This window comes from Cupressus sempervirens, chromosome 6, assembly GCF_028749045.1.
Source record: "Cupressus sempervirens isolate cs-2001-9-10 chromosome 6, ASM2874904v1, whole genome shotgun sequence".
NCBI lineage: Eukaryota > Viridiplantae > Streptophyta > Pinopsida > Cupressales > Cupressaceae > Cupressus > Cupressus sempervirens.
In genome coordinates this window covers 129,386,274-129,404,408 of record NC_143123.1, presented here as the reverse complement: position 1 = coordinate 129,404,408, position 18,135 = coordinate 129,386,274, and the positions used below count along the sequence as shown (strand labels likewise).

At 34.8% G+C, this 18,135-nt stretch overlaps 1 long non-coding RNA gene across 1 annotated transcript in view; it reads right to left on the bottom strand.

Moving 5' to 3' along the window:
• Positions 1-332: 332 nt before the first annotated feature.
• LOC149551568 (uncharacterized) overlaps positions 333-18,135 on the bottom strand; it is a 67,090-nt gene continuing 49,287 nt past the window's right edge. Inside the window, exon 3 of the long non-coding RNA XR_016353308.1 lies at positions 333-631. This is a non-coding gene — a long non-coding RNA (uncharacterized LOC149551568). The remainder of the gene's footprint in view (positions 632-18,135) is intronic.

The following is an 18,135-nucleotide window of genomic DNA, read 5'->3' as shown; positions in this document are numbered from 1 at the left end:
TTATGAGAAAACTTTTTCTCCAATTGCCAGGTATACATCAGTCAGAACCATCTTGGCCATTGCAACATCTAAACGATGGAAAGTCCATCAAATTGATGTTAAGACAGCTTTTCTAAATGGTGAAATTGAAGACGTGTACATTGACCAACCAAAAGGATTTATTACTCAAAACAAGAATACTCATGTATGTAAGTTAAAGAAAGCACCATATGGGCTCAAACAAGCTCTGAGAGCGTGGTATGAAAGATACTTATGTTACTGTTGTTCATTTTTCACACATGTTCAAATGAAGGAAAATACATGCTTATTACTTTCAAGTAGTTTTCAGAAAATGCATCAAAAAAAAGTATTTTATTCATTTTGAAATAATGGTCAATATTTGCATGATGGAGCAAATCATGACAGAAATTAAATGCTGAAAGTAAATTTCTCCCACACATCTGACTGTGAGAGTAGTCCCTACGTATTGATATACACCTATACTATACTGAAATTAGTAACATAAAAGAGGAGAAAAGGGAGGAAAAAGGTCATGGGCACTAGTCATTGCCTGTAATGACTGGTGAAGTGGTGTCCATCTGCATCCACCGTCTTGCTGTTTCGGATCTCGCCCTTCCCGTACTTCCAGTCCCTGTGTCCATAAAAGAAAAATGAGTTAGATCCAAGGGATCTAAGCAATGCTGATAGCTCACTTTATCTCACTTTCATCATCCTACACGCTATTCATCTCAGTAAAATACAGACATACATCAGCAGATAGAGAGGTCGATCATGAAGTGCAAAAGTATTAAAGGGACAATTCATCTTTGTTTTGAAACCTTTTACTTATAAAATCTGGTGAAAACAGGATAGACGTAGTAGATGGAATTGGTATGCATACAAATAACAGCAAATGAAACATTAAAGGGACAAACTTTCAAAGTTTTGAAACCTTTTGTTTCGCTCATATAGCAAGAATGAAAGCTACAGCAGGAGGTCTTCAAAGGAAAACAAAAGATAACCATTTTCAGTCAGTGAAAAGAATGTGTCATACAGGTCAGAATGCAAACAAAAGCAAGATAATACACATAAACTTACAACACCACCAGTAAAGGCACAACGTTTAGAACAGAGATAAATGTGGCAAGTGTTACAATTTTCAGCATTCAGCAACTCTCATGAAATCACAGGTCTAAATAATAAAAGAATGCTATTTAGTATTACAAGGAAAAGGGGAGAAGTACGTTATAGCAAGATACCATTGATGCAATGTGATGCTCAGAATCTCTACTAAAATCTTTTATGGCGTAAAAAGTCAGATACAGCAAGGAGAGAAAACATCAAATCAGGTATGAACAATTATTTTCAGCAAAGGAAAAACACACTTTCTAGCAATTTAAACAAATATAATCAGTATAGAGCTTCATGGATCTTTGGCGAATACATCAGCCAATATGGTGTCTATTTTTCCATTACACAGCAGGAACCATTAAGCAAAGAATTTGGTATGGTTTCTAGTAAAGAAATCTGAATTTCTGAGAGTTTGACCAAATTTAATCAACAGGGATTCTCACATCTATTACAGATATATTTGAAAATATGGTGGCCATGTACAACTTTCAGCAATGAAAGTAGGAACTAATAAAGAAACTCTAGTATTACTTTCTTTTAAAAGAATCCTCATAAATTTTGTGACATACCAGTTCATACAGCAATCCAGCATGGAGTTAACACAGATGGAGTATCACAATTGTCTACAAATTTCTCTGCAAATGGCTTAATGGAAATTTCATATGCAGCAAAAGGAGCAAAAAAGGTAAATTCATGGATATTACAAATTACAGAGAAACCTTCATAAGGAAAATACAACGCCATGACAATTTCCATCAAAAAGCCAGTAACAAAGAAATCTAGTATTATAGTTACTTTCAGGAAGGTAATAATGGTTTACAGCAGTTCTTGCAAATGTCTAAGGAAAATTAGCATACATCAGAAAATCTTTAAAAATATGGCACAGATCTGAAATAGATGCAGTATCTTTATACATTGTAGTTTCCAACAGAAGTAGAAGGTGGAAAAGTGTTTTTAAAAAAAAGAGACAAAAAATAAGTGGAAGATCTCATAAGAAACCACAGATCTGGGGTGGTTTTTCTTTAATATTTTTCTAGTTCTAAAACCCACATGGCCAGCAAGCTCACGAATGAAGCACAGAAAGAGCAAAATGACAAATATATTTTTAGAAATACAATGGCTAAAACAACTAGTCAGCCTTATGTCGAGCCATGATCTGAGGGAAGTAATAAGGAAAATGGAGAATATATTGTCACTTACAGTAGAGAAAAACAAGAACCACATTTTTGTTTGTAGAAGAAAATGCCATTTCCAGTGTGCTCTCAGAGTCTAGTCAGTTGTAACAGCATGGAAAACAAAGGCAAATCCAATCGTGGACACCCGGCAAGCAGTGAGAAACCCGCGTTTTGGCGTCTAAGCAAGAGGAGACACCAATCGGCAACCAAAAGCTCTCCATTTTATGTTTTTTTATGCCATGAGTCTCAAGTGATACCCTAAGCAGTCAACGTCCTCAAACAATTGTTTCATTTCATGCCATAGATCCGATTATCACTCCCAGATGTGACGAAATGACCATTTTTAGCAAGGGGAGACACAGATCTGCATTAATTCATGGCGGCTAGGGTTTCATTTAACCCTTTCTTGCCTGCTTGTTGCTTTTTCTCCATTCGAAATGACAAAAATAAGGCTCGTTTCTTCCTTTTTAACATTCCCTTAAACTCATTTGATAAGTTTTCGGGTCTGTAGTATGGTGGGGAGTTTTATGACTTGAAACATATTTTTACCATTATTACATTCTATTATTGCATTACATGCACATTGAAATATTGTTATTTTTTTAAGTTGATAATTTATAATCAACTAAGAGATAATAATATTTTATTGAATTAAAATAATAATGGTGCCAAATTATAAGTCAAAAGACTCATTCTTGACTCAGTTATATTTATATTTTATTTTATTTTTAATTGCATAGAATTGAATTTGTAATTATTATTTTATAATTGATATTTTATAAATCAATTATTTAATAATAACTTTCATGCAATTAAAAAATAATTAAAAGTCAAGAGTCAAGATGAGTTAAAGGAGGAGTTGGTATTTTTAAATGCCAAATTTTAAGGGGTAGCTGCAGTTGATATATTTAGAGACACAGTTCAAACTGAAGACTTTAGAGTGCATTATGGAGTGATTTTTGGCAGTTTGGAGGGCTTTCTTAGATTTTTCTCATGCATGGATGGTGGAACCTTAGTTTGGGATATTTTGAGCATGTTTTTGGAGTTTTTAGTGATTTTTAATAATGAGTTAACTCATTATTTCGACCCAGCTTTTCTTGTTTTGAGAGAGTGTATTGTTTATATATACTCCTCTTATTTTTGAGGAGGGGGTTCAGATTTTGAGAGAGGACACTTATGTGATTTTGTCCTTAGTGCCTTTTTCTCCATGATTCTGATCCATTATGCAGCTGTACTGTTTTTTGGGGCCTTTGATCGAAATAAAGTTTTCATTGGAACCAATTTTGGATTTTGACGAATTTAGTTGTGTGCGTTAAAGTGATTGATGTTATTCAAATTGTGTTTTAATAATAGGCCTTTCTGAATGATGTCTTATCTTGTACCTTCTTTATCTAAATAGCTGTTCATAGGTTTTGAGTTGTGTTTTCATTATTGATATATTCAATTGTGATCAAATTCCTTTCGTATATGTTCAAGTTTCATAAACCTTCTCTTAAATTGTTGATATGAATTAGCAGATATTCAAGCAGGGTTTCTTGTGATTGTCTTGTCAAAACTTTCATTGTGTCTCAAGTATAGCAGTACTTTGTGTTATCAATCTTGGTGTATCACCTTATTTCTTTAAGTTTTCCGTGTTTTAGGTTATCTTTTTACCCTTTTCCATCTAAAAGTTTCACTTCTCCATTAGTACAAGTAAGGTATAAGATATATCATACAGGAACTGGCCTAGAATCCGAAGGTTCAGCCAAGTTATAAGTTACCCACAACTTTTGGCTGATCCCATGTTTCTCCAAAATCGCTGCGAGTTTTAGGACTCAAGGCAAATTTTCAGGGTGCAAATTTTGGAGAGAACAGTTACAAAGCTAGGGTATTCTAAGAATGAAGCTGATCCTAATCTATATTTCAAAATAGATGGAAATGACATGATTATTCTTGTGTTATATGTTGATGACTTATTAATTACAGGTAAAGAACATCTAATAAGCAAATGCAAACAACAATTGACAGCTGAATTTGACATGAAAGCCTTAAGTATTCTTCACTACTTCCTAGGATTGGAAGTTTGGCAAAAGGGAAACTACATCTTTCTAAACCAAGGAAAATATGCTATTGATATTCCAACAAAGTTTGGAATAATGGACTGCAGACCAGCTTCTACTCCTGTGGAACTTAATCTACATAAACTGAAGGATGACATGGATAAATCTAAACCTGCTGATCTTACTCTCTACGGACAGATCATGGTTCATTGATGTACTTAGTGAATACTCGTCCTGACATATGTTATGCTACTAACACCTTGAGTCAATTCATGGTTACTCCGAAGAAGATTCACCTGATGGCAGCTAAACATATCTTAAGATATCTAAAAGGAACTATTGGCATGTGAATTAGATATGATCAAGTTGAGATAAATCTTCATGGTTTTTTAGATTCAGATTGGGCAGGCAGTTCTACTAAGCGTAAGATTACTTCAAGATATTGCTTCAGTCTTGGATCCAGGATGATTTCTTGGTTCAGCAAGAAATAGTCCTCAATTGCATTAAGCTCTACTGAAGTAGAATGCATAGCCTCTTCCTTAGGAGCCAGAGAAGCTATATGGTTATGAAATCTTTTATTTGATCTGTTTAGAGAAACTTTGAAGCCTACTATCATTCATTGTGATAATTAGAGTTGTATTAAACTTTCAACTAATCTAGTGTTTCAGAATCGGTCCAAGCATATTGAAATTCCCTATCACTACATCAAATATATAGTAGATCAAGATATCATCAAACTTGAGTACATCAATACTAATGAACAGACAGCTGATATTTTTACCAAGCCTCTTGCTAAAGTGAAGTTGGTATACTTCAAAGAAAAACTTGATATAATTAAATTGTAATTTTGAACAGTGAATTTAATTTCAACTCATGTGTTTATGCTTCTATTATTGTTGCTTCAAATATGTAAAGAAAGGTGACGATCTTTCATGGACATATATATTTAGAAGGTAATCTTTGTAAGGTGATGATCTTACAAATGATAGCCCTGTTATTATGACTATTGATCCCGATGTTCCGGAAGCCGTGAATAACAAATGCATTATGATTACTCTAGATATTGTTTTGGACAATTAGAGATCATAATTCATGTTATGATAGTTCATCGGGACCCGAGCTCAATAGTGAAGTTCATGATGAAATTAGTGAAACACACTCCAAATCCAAATAACCTATGTTAGCAAGATATGTCAGAAAGCATCATGCACCTGATCAGATCATTGGAGACAAATCAGATGGAACAATGACAAGAAACAAATTGAAAGGTACATGTTTACTTGCTGAATTTAAACCTAGAAATGTTAAAGAGGCTTTGGAAAATAAAAGTTGGATTGAAGCAATGAATGAAGAAATAGAACAGATAGAAAAGAACAAAACTTGGACTCTTGTTCTGAGACCCAAGGATAAAAATGTAATTGGCACAAAGTGGGTATTTAGAAACAAGTTAAATGAAGAAAGAGAAGTATCCAGAGACAAAGCAAGGTTGGTATGTAAAGGCAATTCTCAAAAAGAAGGTATTTATTATAATGAAACTTTTGCTCCTGTTGCAAGATTGGAAGGAGTTGGAACTTTACTAGCATATGCAACTTACAAAGGATTTAAAGTTTATCAAATGGATGTAAAATCTACATTCTTGAATGGAATTCTTGATGAGGAAGTCTTCATTGAACAACCAGAAGGTTTTGTAGATCCTAGCAAAAAAGATATGGTCTACAAATTACATAAGGCATTATATGGTCTTAAGCAAGCTCCCAGAGCTTGGTATGAAAGACTTCATAACTACTTGGTACAGATTGGTTTTCAAAGAACAAATGATAACAATAGCCTGTAAATCAAAAAAGAACCAAACAAGAAAATTGTGTTGGCAGAAATATTTGTAAATGACACTTTATTCACAGGAAATGATGACTTGTGCAAGGCATTTTCAGAAAAAATGAGTAAAGAATTTGAGATGTCTATGTTTGGTGAGATAAAATTCTTTGTTGGATTGCAAATTCAGCAAAAGAAAGATGGTATCTACATTACTCAATCTAAATATATCAAGGAAATATTAAAGAAATTTGGAATGGAAGACTCAAGACCAATTGGAACCCCTATGTCTAATAGACATAAGCTCTCCAAAACTGATGATTCAAAAGAGGTAGATCAGAACACATACAGATCAATGATTGGAAAATTGCAGTAAGTAGTGCTTACAAGGTCTGATATTGCATTAGCAGTCGGTATGGTGGCAAGATTCTCAAGAAATCCCAAAGAAAATCACATAATGGCAGTTGAAAGAATCATGAAATATTTGAAAGGTACTGAAGAATATGGTTTATGGTACAAAATAGGAGGCAATTTGGACTTAAAAGTATTCACAGATGCTGATTGGGCAAGAAGTATTGATGACGGAAAAAGCACTAGTGGAGCATTCTTTCTTGGTAAAAGACTAGTGTCTTGGACAAGCAAGAAACAAAATTGTATCTCTCAGTCCACAACAGAGGCAGAATATGTGGCAGCAGCAGTTAATTATTCTAATATTGTTTGGTTCAAACAACTATTAACAGGTATGAAGGGAGAAATCAAGGATCCAGTAGTTATATACAGTGATAACACCAGTGCAATCAATATATCAAAGAATCCAGTGATGCATACCAAAACAAAACACATTGCTATAAAATATCATTTCTTGAGAGAATTGGTACAAGATAAAGAAGTTAGGTTGGAATATGCAAATACAAAAGAACAAATTGCAGACATATTCACCAATCCATTACCTAAGGATGCATTTCTGTATCTAAGAGGTAAGCTAGGGGTCATTCCCCTAAATGAAGTTTAGTAATGCATCAACCAGAGCATGTTGAAGATCAATCAGTCAGTGCAGAATTGACAAGGGCATATTGCAAATGAATCAATGCTAGAGATACATTGATATTCATTGAATATTGTCTTTGGCATTAGATGTCAAAGAGGGAAAAGTTTGTTGTCATATCACATAGAAACTTTGTAAAAAGTTTTCTCTCATAGAAATTTTGTAAAGAGATGTCAATGAGGGAGAATGAACCTTGTCTAATATCAAAGGTAGAGTTTGCTATTAGAAGAAGTTGTTGCAAACAGAAACTTTCTGACAGAGGAAGAAATTGTAGGCAGGAGTTCACACTGATAGAGGGAATTCTCATGGATGAGAATCAGAATGAAACTAAGGATATGTTCCTTTATTCTTGCTCCAAAATTTCATTATATTATGACATGTAAAACAATTGATTCATTGTGTATTGTTTTTGATGTTACACAAAATGTCATATCATTTATAGTCAGTGTATGTCGAGCTCACTTGGGCATTGAAGACAATTTTCTATGTCTACTAAGCATTCCAGAGTTTGCCTAGTTTAGAAGGCAGTTTCTACCGAGTTAACACTGTCACCAAAGGAAAGTCTGCAAAAAATAAGTGTTAACTGAGCTCACTCGGTTAATGAAGGAAATGTTAGATGGAACCAGTGTTAACTGAGCTCACTCGGTTACCAAAGGAACTTTGCGAGTATGGAGAGTTGACTAAGTTCACTTGGTTAACACAGGAAAATCGTTTCTAAGTTAGTGTCTACCAAGCAGGGTCAGCTAACGAATGATTTTCTTGTTTTGGCATATTGAGTTCAATTGATTTATCTATTGGTTCTAGCCGACTAAGAAGATGAATATTAATTATTCTAAGTTGTATTTGAGCCAACTTGACAATATGAAAGATATAAATAAAAGGTCAAGTTGAGGGTTAGAAAGTGTGAAAAGTATGTGAATGCATGGAAGATTTTGAAGATCTAATAATGCTGAAAGGAAGCGAATTAGAAGGATAAGGCAGTTTATCCTTGCAAAGTTGAAAAGATATAATCAATCAAGAAGGATCAAGTATACAAGCCAAAATTGAGATCTATAATCAGCAATTCAATTGTATCCAAATCAGATCATGTCATTGTTACTCTCCAACCATTGCAGCAGTGATCTAAATCTCTTAACAGAGTTGGCTATTTGAAAATCCTCTAACAAGGTGGCATTTCTATTGAAGTGTCTAAAGACCTCTAACAAGGCCACTCCTAACAGAGTGATTAAATCCTCTAACAGGGTCACACCTAACAGTGTGTTTTGTAACCTTTAACATGGTTGGCTCTTAACAGGGCTCACTTCAGAAGAGTGAAAATCAGTAACTAGTAGCAATTAGTGGTTTTTCCCAAATTGGGTTTCAACATTAAATCTTGATGTCAAATGTGTTCATGTTATTTCTTTTATATGTTTGCAACTAAGTTATAGTAATGAGTAATCACAGATAACATCTTAAGAATTTCATATTAAGTGTTTGCCGAGCATTTTTAGTATTTACCAAGTTACAGAATTTTCTATGTGTTTATCAAGCATCAGTAGAGTTCAGTTTTTCAAGAGTTTATTTTGTACTGACATCTAAGGGTTTTGGGATTTATTTTAGTGGTAACTGATTCACCCCTCCCCTCTTAATTACTCATCTTATATTTCCAACAATATTGATTTAAATTGGGCCAGAAGTGTGACAGACCAAAAAAGCAAATATGAATGTTGTTTGAATTTAGGATCAGCTATGATCTCATGGATTTGCAGGAAGCAATCTTCAGTTGCTCATAATACAATGCAACAGCAATGGGAGCAAGAGAAGTACTCTGGCTATGAAAACTACTTGTGAATTTAATTGGGGAGCCTCTGAAGCCTACCATCATTCACTGTGATAACCAAAGTTGCATCAAGTTATCTGTGAATCCTGTATTTCATGATAGATCAAAACAAATCAAGATTTTGTACCACTATGTAAAAGACATGGTAGAAAGGAAAGTAATTCAGTTGGAGTATATTAATACAAGTGATCAAACAACTAACATTCTCACCAAGCCTCTTCCCAGAATGAAAGTTGACCACTTCAGAAAGAAACTTGGTCTGGTTGAAATGTAAGTTTCTGAGATTGAGTCTCAAAATTGTAAATTTGTGTTAATATAAATTAAAATGTTTAAAGTGTAAACTCTTTTGTCATATGTGTGGCAATGACTTATGGACCTACCTCATGTACATTATTGAAAGGTGTCAATCTTTTAATAATGAATTCTTGACTCTAACATTATAAGATGACAACTTTATAATGATTAGATTACTATCATGATAAATATCATGAGACTTGATATTGATGGACATGTCATGATAGTTAAGTGGACATATTGATAGATATCATGAGGCTTGATATCAGCTGAAGATCATTATGTTCTATTTCCATGGTAGATATTATGAGACGTAATATCTATGGATATACCATGATATGTTATGGTAGATATCATGGGACTTGATGTCAGCACACACACCATAACTTAGATATACATATAAGAAGAATATCATGTGACTTGATATTCTTAAGCATATCATATCTTTTGATATCACGAGATAAGTGATATCACCCTGAACTTATTGAAATATGTATTTTTGTCTTCCCCAACTAAGAAGGAGTGTTAAATCATATAGCTTCGTTCAGACAAATACTTCGAATAATGGTATGTATATATATATATATAAACACACACACACACACCAATATAATTTACATATTAATATGTATATATACATGTCAGTCTATTCGTGTATGCTTGATGCTAATCTGAAATCGAAATCTGAATATGTCCAATGCATTTATATATATTTCAGTTGATACAAGCTCACATATTTGATGGCATTATCGACATGATCGCTGATGCCGATCCTTGAAAGGTTATCGGCCTGTTTGTAAGTACCAATACTGAATTAACATTATCAAGTTCCATGTGCGGGCAATGCACAATATTGAATTGATGATTATATATACCAACCACCGTTAGCATTTGTTATATGTTAACTAACATATGATTAGATACAATGGTGAATGGTCATGTCTCTAATTAGAGACACGCCCATTCACCCACAACGTACCTATTCATATGTTATATATATTCAAAGGAACTCATTCTCGTTGATATAGAAATCAATTAATATCAAGCAAGATCTGAGTATCAATACAGTTCAGCAATTAGAAGTATTCCATCATTTCTGAAGTCTTGGACATACATATGTAAAAGTTCTGCCATCTATTGCATTGATCAACATTGAAGATTAAAATCTGCAACATATAAATATTGAATCACTAAGATTCTGAAAAAACAAAATTCATTCTATAAGTCTGATATAAACTTAGCAAAAACTTTACAAACATCATGCTCATCATGCTCATCTACAAAGATTGAAGGGTTTCATGATTTTTCCTCAAAATCATGCTAGTTATTCTCAGTGTTTGTCTCTGTCTCCAGGGAAGAGCAGCTCCGTTATCCAACATTAGGTTGGATATGTTATGATGATTTCTAGTTAGATGTTTTGCTGATTCTAAGAGGGTTAGTGGCAGACTTATCTCATTTGTTTAATGCAGCAACAACAATGATTTATCATAACAAATAGTATACATGGAAAAGATTTGGCAAATGTGATCATGTCATGAACACCAGAAATGTATTAAAGGTGTTTGGAATATGCAGGAATATTGCAAACGACTAATATGTTGAATGCAGGGATCATCAAGGAGGCAGTGTAAAAAGGGCCAACAATTGTTATTTCTTGACTGATGGTGACAAAAAGGGTTATTAAGGATAACAAGGATTAATAGCAAGAAGAGGATAATGAATTTGGTTGGCAATGGAAATCCAAACCAAGTTACAAAAAAAAATAGGTAACTCAACTTGGGGGGCCAACTCTTTCAAGACTGCCTCCAAGTCATTTCAAAACAGGCAAGGTTGCAATGCGATAAGAGGAGAGTTCTACCAGTTTTGCCCTTAAGCTAATTCTAGGAGTTTCCTATCTTGTGAGACATCTTTCCAAACCTAAATACTTCACAATGTCAAATAAGATAGCATCTTCCAAGCACCCTCCTTGGTATGATCTAGAAACTGGTTTCATGAGGGGTGTAATAGGAAGGGAGTTCAACAAATTAGGCATCATCTCCAATTCCAAAGCATCTCACCCTATCTTGATTGTTTCTAACTATAAAAGAAATATGGATACTTCTTTACAATCTAACCTAGGTTAGGAGAAATGCACTCATATCATGAATAATGATAAGGTCTTTCAAGTCATCTCAAGCTTTAGCCTCAAGCCACTATAAGGGTTGTTGTTTCACCACTTTAATTTGAAAACCCAATAGAAAATGAGCATGGATATGATTTATTGTCTCAACATCCTAGAGTTGTTTTTTACCACTTGCAAAATGGCCTTGTACTATAGGCGCAACCATTTATCTTCTCCAGGATCACTTGGGTGTCTCATCTTGTACAAGACATCAATAAAAACGTCAAAGTTTAAAGGCAAGGGAGGGGAATTCTGGGAAAATTGTAGGAAAACATCCATAGTTTGGTTCCAATTTAATCAACAGCCAATGGGATTTTGCTAGGCTTCCAAAAAACCCACAAGGTGGTTGTAAAAGTTGCTAGCTCCACGTAACAATTACCCAAGATTCACAGAAGATGCACTACCATGGACTTTTTGCATCATTCGAGAGTACTGCATCATCCTACAAAATGACAAAAGTTGTGAGGATTACACAAGAAAATTGTTCTATAGAAGACAAATCTTAACTTATCAAAATAATACTATCTACAGAAAATTGATAAAACATAACTGAAATACATCATTCTGGTCACTTATGTGGAAAGCTGGCTTGCATATGTGGTCAGGCTGACTAATTATTTTGTGTGTCTTTATTGATAATATGTCAAATTTTACATTGGCAAAACAATTTGACCCTTTTTAGTTCAAGAAGCACTACTTTGGAGTATAGGATTTACAGGAAAGAATCAGACTCTAAAAAAAAGCCAAATGATAATTTTATTTGGCTGCAAATCTTTTGGTCGGTAGCTGTGGCATTTGCTTTTACTGGGAAAAAAAATGATCTTTTATTTAGCTACAAAATATGCTAACAAATGAATCCAACACATTCCATTTTTTTTTCTTTGGCTGTGATGATGCTATTCAATGCCCGAAAATTGTATTTATCTTAGGCATCAAACTGTTTTTTGCTTTTGGGCTGCAAATTTTTAATTTCTTCAAATGAATTGCTATTCAATGGCTGCACTATATGCTTTCCTTTGGTTACAAAATATGCTTATCATTCAGTCGAAAAAATTAGTTTTCTTATATCAATACTGCTTTCCATTTTTTGGAAGATGACAAAAATACAATTGTACCTTGGATCATTGTGGGTGCTTGTGAAATCACAACATAAGGCTGATAGTGTTATGTGAGTGGATACTGTTGATGAGCTTTTTGAACTGAAAAAAGCTTAACCAGAAATAGTTGAAATGAACTTCCGTACATTCGGTTCCACTGATTATTGTAACATTGTAAATTGCACCCTTTGCACTTTCACTCACACAGGGCCCCTACTTTAGCCGAATGAAAGACAATGCTCATGATTCAACTTCATCAACTCATCCAACCCACTTTGCCACCTTTCACCACCTATCCTCCTAATCACTCTGGTCTCATTTATTTGTAAACTCATGCACATCGTAGAGACATTTGCATGTGACACATTTAGCTGGCAAATCTCCCAACCGGAGGTCACCATTAGCATGTTAAACCCGCTAATTTTGGAATTATAATGCCCCTCTAGATGCCCATTAATTTCGGTAGAAAGCCTAGCCGCTTTATATTTCCCCTTTTTACTTCATTTGATTCTCTTGGTTATTCACACAACCTCTTAAATATGATTTTGCTTTCTCTTGATCCTCTTCACAAGTTCTCAAAATATTTTCAATTTTCTCGGTTGCTTATTCCATACCCCATTATCGCCTATGTTGAAGCTTTGACTCTCTCCCACACTTTTGCAATCCCTTTGCTTGTGGTGTAGAAGAAGAGTTTCCACTTCCACTTGTATTGCATATTTGATTTTAGCATAGCTTTTTCGTTCTTGTTCATTTTTATTTCCATTATATTTTCATCAATCTATCTTGGTTGTTCGTGGAGGTGGAAACACCAAAATGAGGGCTTGATTTTGGCAAAACTCTTAATCACATCTGCCCCACATTTTTGTCCTTGGTCGTGTGTGCAGGTGCAACAAGCAAGAAATCAAGTGTGTACAAGGTATCATTTGTTGGACTGTTGTAAGCATTTCTCCCTACACATTTAGCTTATCAATCATCTTTTTACTGCTATAAATATTTGCATGTACTCTTGTAAGACGTATTTAATATGTAGAGCCATACGAAATTGTATGCTGATTTTCTAGTACAGTCATTTGTACTCTATCCTTACAGAACACCAGCGAGCCACATTGTCAATCTGAACCCCCACCTTTGTCCCAAGAATGGAGGGTATAGGGCTGGTTCGAGAACCCTTACAACCTACCAATTTACCTTTAGTAGCTTAACCATTAATTAGCATCAAGCACACTCTTACCTATGCCACTGAGCAAAGATAGCAATTGAGGAAGCTTAACGGTTTGGTTGGAGTGGAAAGAAGAGTATCGAGTCCCTGAAGGGTTGAGCCGCCAGTCAAGGTGATTTCTATTTGAACTCAACATTTTGGTGGGCATAATGTGAACCTTGCCTTCCATTAAAACATTTTGAAATTATCTTTTACACAAAACACAAAAGTCTCTATCAACCTACCTTCTTGCTCACTCTTGCAGTTGTCAAACTGTTGTGAGGCTCTTTTATGAGCATGACCCATACTGCTTCAAGAATGGTAGTGAGGACCTTAAGACCTAAGGGTCCCCCTGACTAGTATAGCCCTACAAGACCAAGTACTTTATTTCAGGGAATGTGGGCCCTAGTGAACTCTTTAAGTCTCATTCTTTCCCATTGGTTTTGAAGTTTCCATTGCATCTGGTTTGCAATCTAGCTCTCAGTGTAATACACCAACAAATTCCCCTCCTGATTCTCCCCTTGTCATGGATCATGAGTATGCTCTAATGATTTTTAAACTAGATTCAATCCCTCAAGGAAACTTGAGAAACTTTGAATGTTTCTTGCATAGAATATCTGCCCTTGGGCTAGCTCTTCTATCAATAATCTGAAACAGTTGCTCATTTCAAATTACAACGGCCTTGACGTGTTGACAACATTAAATATATTCTGGGATCCTATGTGTCTTCTACTTAACCCATAGGACACTTAGCCTGACATCACTGATTCCTAGGTTGGTGTCACTATGCCCGAGTTGTCAGTCAACATGATGAAATCGGATCGTAATATTGATCCCTTATCTAATAGCACCATTCCTAGCATCATTGTTTCTTAAGTTCCCTTGGAGTATTCCATATCATCTGATATTTTTGCTATTGCCAGTTCCAAAATGTAATGTCCCATTTCTATATTAATTAGGAAACTAACTGGAATTATCTAATTTCTTCTACAAATATGAGTAATTAACAATGCAATAATGATAAAGATGTGACTAGTAATTCCAAATGCAAAAATGAATTAAAGAAACTAATGAAATGGTATGTATACACAGCAATGTAAATGATAGTCGAACCTTAATGTGATTCTATGGCTGTCTCTGATATGTCGATATAATTTATGCACATTACCTGCTATCTGTCTTTGATGAACTGTCAACTGTATGCAGCTGTTATATGGATGATCATATGCAGTATGTCGTCTCTGATATTCTCTGAAATGTATATGCAATCTCCTATGTTTGGATCTGTCTCTGATACAGAATTAAATATATGCTCTGATGTGCTGTCTCTGATATAACAAATGTGTTATTTGCACTTTGAATAGGTATTGTCTATGGCTGCATTAGCAACCAGATGCTCGATGAGTGAAGTCCACCAAGGAATTCTCCAATCTGTTGTCCACATTTGATCAGCTTTGGCATTAGATAGTGTATGAAGAGGCATCTTGAATCGATGCATCACTGCCATGATTCGTTTAACATAATAGGGTTCGGTAATGACAATCATAATCATAATGCTGCCATAGTGGTTTAGAGACTACTTGTAATATAATTACCAATCAATATGATTATGAGTGAGTTGTATAGCCAAGTGCCGAAAAGTATCCATTGCTTAAGATAGTACACTTACACATAATTATCATACTGATTGTCATGAGTAATCATAATAACTCGTGAATCACTTCTATCAATGGATCAGTGGTCACATCCAATCATGAATCATTATGTTTCCATCTGGATTATGATATTGAAATATAGTATGGAGCGGATATATCAGTACATGGTAGAATGATCAGATTGGATCTTTGTATCATGCATGCATATATACATATCATCATGCCACTCATGGATATTCCCATGAATTTATCAATGTCCTCAACATATCAATGTGATAATGAACTCAACGTGGTGTGTTGATGTATGATGCATATATGTATGGTCTACGCATGTACCTATGTATGTGCATATATGAGTATACTAGCTATGCACCCATGTACGTATTGATAGGCATGTATGTGTATGTGTATGTATATGTGTGTGCATGTGCATAATTCATACATATACTGACTATGATTGGATCTTTGTCTCATGCATGCATATATGCATATCATAACGCCATTCATGGATGTTCCCGTGAATTTATCAATGTCCTCAACATATCAATGTGATAATGATCTCAACATGGTGTGTTGATGTATGATGCATATATGTATGGTCTATGCATGTATGTATGTATGAGCATATATTAGTATACTTGCTATGCATGCATGTAAGTGTATGTGTTCATATGCATGTATGTATATGTGTAAGCTTATGTGTGCATGTGCTTATGTTTATGCATGGGGTGTATGTATATGTATGTGAATGCATCATAAGTGAGTACCTCATGATGGAAACGCTCCTAAGAATGTAGATGCAAAGATGTGAACTAACTATCATGCAAGATAAATATACATGACAAGGTACGTTTATTTTTCCTTGCCTTATTTATTTACATGTATGTTTTGTGTTCGAGATTAGGGATATTGCACAAAATTTGTGCCTCTACTGTTCACACTAATGTTGGTGCTAGTGCTGGTGCTAGTGTTGATGTTGGTCTCAGTACTGGCATTGTGTTGGTGCTGGTAGCTCTTCCCCCGCCATGTCTATGCTGGCATGCGTAATCCGAATCTACCTCCACCAAACAATCATGCCCTCAACAGCATATTGCACAACATGAAAAAAGCTACAACTCACCAACCTCACAAGTGTTGCATATGAATGATCGCTTTCTCCATACTATCACTGCAGTCTATTACCCTTGCACGTCGTCAATGCTCCCCTAACCCAAGGGGTTAATATTCTGAGATTCAATGAATATAATGGTGATGGAGGTCCACAACTACATGTAGATTCCATCAATACATTCTGCAGTGATTTCCACAACAAGGACTGAATTATGATCAAGTTATTCTCTTGGTCACTCAAAGGAACAACACTAGAATGGTATAGCTCTTTACCTGATTATTTTATCCAAAATATTGACCTGATAGTGGACTTGTTTCTCAAATGGTTAAAGCTTACATTGACAGGGTCATTATTGTTGCCTTGTTCATTGTAAACAAACCAAATTTGAAATTGACCAGCTTCATCTCGAATTATAAATCTATATTTTATAAAATCCCATATTCCCTGTCTGAGAGTCACCTTTAGAGGATGTTCATCAGTAGCCTACAACCAGCATTGAGGTAGAAAGTTTCTCTTAAACAAAACCACATTTTTTTATCTTTATAATACGCTCGCTTATCACCAGCACATGTTGGCTCAATTTGAGGTTTTGGCTTCAAATTCTTGTGTTGATAATTTGAGAGGGGCATCTTCCTCAAGTGAGTCTAAGAAGAATAAGGTTGTAGCTAATGCTATGTTAAACCCTCCCCCAACTGAGAAGTGCATGCTAGATATTAAGTACACTCGGCTATTCACTAAATTATTCAATTCAGTTATTCACTAAATTATTCAATTCTTATTTGAGTGTTTTGCAAGAACTATTAAAAGAAAAGGCCAATAATCCTTCATAAGACACAGAATCTCCCTAATGACAAGCCATACCCTCACTAGTATAATGGTTCTAAATTCTGTGAATATCACATACGTCTCGTCATGACACTATAGTATTGTGTGCATTTGAGACACCTAGTCCGAGACAATATATGGAGTGATGTCATTGGGGTCAAAGATGGTAAAAAAACAATTAAACAAGTCTATGGATAAAACAAAAAGTGAGTTGTAGATCTTTAAAATGGTTAGAGCTGGTGAGATCTCTCCACAGGGCAAGTCGTTAACCAAAGAATAGATTGAAGAACAATTCCCTCATTTGCTGCAGAAGCTTAGTGCAAGGGAGCCCATTGCCTTTCAAGGGGAGAGGAATGATCTAGAAAGTACAAGGACAACAGACTGAAATGAAAAAAAAAAAATTAAATCGTATTTTTTTGGGTTTTTTCTAGGTTCTAGTAAATGGCATTTTCGGAAGTCTTATGAGCAAAAACTGAAGTTGAGACTTTCATCGGTCCATAAAATTGGGCAGCCAAAGGCTCCCTATTTAGGGACGAAAACTACATTTTTAGTTTTTCTTTCCAACAGTGCAAACGGATTTGAGATTTGAGCATTGAGTCAAAAGTTATAACCCTACCAGCTTGGGGTAAATGAATTCCTAGTATATGAATTTTTGTATAAATTTTATTATTTTATGACAAGCGGATATTCAATTTGAATTCTTATGGCTCTACTGACTTTTGATGTTCTATGATTGTATTTATTCTTACAATTTCAAATAAGATGGCTTTCATATTGCATACAACTCTTTCGAG